The 1106-nt window shown below is 43.6% G+C and overlaps 1 pseudogene; it reads right to left on the reverse strand.

Moving 5' to 3' along the window:
• Positions 1–194: 194 nt before the first annotated feature.
• On the reverse strand, positions 195–778 carry LOC110308607 (annotated as a pseudogene).
• Positions 779–1106: the final 328 nt, after the last annotated feature.

Raw genomic sequence — 1106 nt, forward strand, 5'->3', positions numbered from 1 at the left:
GATACAGTTTCAGGGCACTCCTGACACCCCCGGCCACTTCATGTAAACCACTGACACTTTGAAAAACTACAATATGATCGTGATCAAATTTTGTAATTAAAGCTAACAAGGGCAATAGACACAACTCAAATAAGAGATGTCTCAATCACAGCGCTCTCCTCCTCTAAGGTATTCACAAGGAGACAGAATTTTTATTAATCTTCCTCCTCTTCTTCCTCTTCCTCCTCCTCCTCCTCTTTTTCCACCTTTTCCTGGGCAACTTTAGCAGGACCCTTAGCACCATCAAACTTCCCTTTAGACTTATAGTCAGCAACATCCTTTTCATCCTTCTCCTTCAGCTTTGATGCCTTGGTGATGTAAGGCTGCTTTTCACTGTCACTGAAGTTCTTCCACATCTCACCCAGCTTTTTTGTCACATCTCCAATGGAGATGCCAGGGTTTGTGGATTTGATCTTGGGGCGGAATTCAGGGCAGAATAAGGAAAGTCCAGATGGAGGTCTTTTGGGGGCATTTGGGTCATTCTTCTTGCCTCCTTTAGCTGGTCCATTATCTTTCATCTCCCGATCATAGCATACTTTATCTGCCTTTGGCATTTCATCAAACTTTGATTTCTCTTTGCTAGACATGGTCTTCCATCTCTCAGAGCACTTCTTGGAAAACTCTGAAAAACTGAGGGGAACCTCTGGGTTTTTCTTCTTATGTTCTCCCTGCATGTCTGCAGGAAGAAGGCATAAGCAGACATCTTGCTCTTTGGTTTCTTGGGGTCACCTTTAGCCATCCTGACTGTATTTTTCACTAGTCTGGGCAAGCACAGGGCACAAGAGGCGCGGCTCAGCACTCCCCAGCCTCAGGCTAGCTGCCTCCATGAGAGCTGCCTGCTGGAAAGTTTTAAGTAAGTTTATGAATTTGTATATTCAGCCGCATGTAACCACATGAGGCCAGTGGGCTATGAGTTATGTGCATCATCAGGAAAGATTCTGGTTCTTGCCAGGGAACACATTATACCTTAAATTTTTGGTTATCATTGTCCCTGGTTATGTTAAATGTCTCTTTTCACTACACTGATATGCAAAACTCTTTTGATAATTAGGGAGAGATAGAATTCT

The sequence above is a fragment of the Mus caroli genome, chromosome 13 (genome assembly GCF_900094665.2).
Source record: "Mus caroli chromosome 13, CAROLI_EIJ_v1.1, whole genome shotgun sequence".
Taxonomy (NCBI): domain Eukaryota; kingdom Metazoa; phylum Chordata; class Mammalia; order Rodentia; family Muridae; genus Mus; species Mus caroli.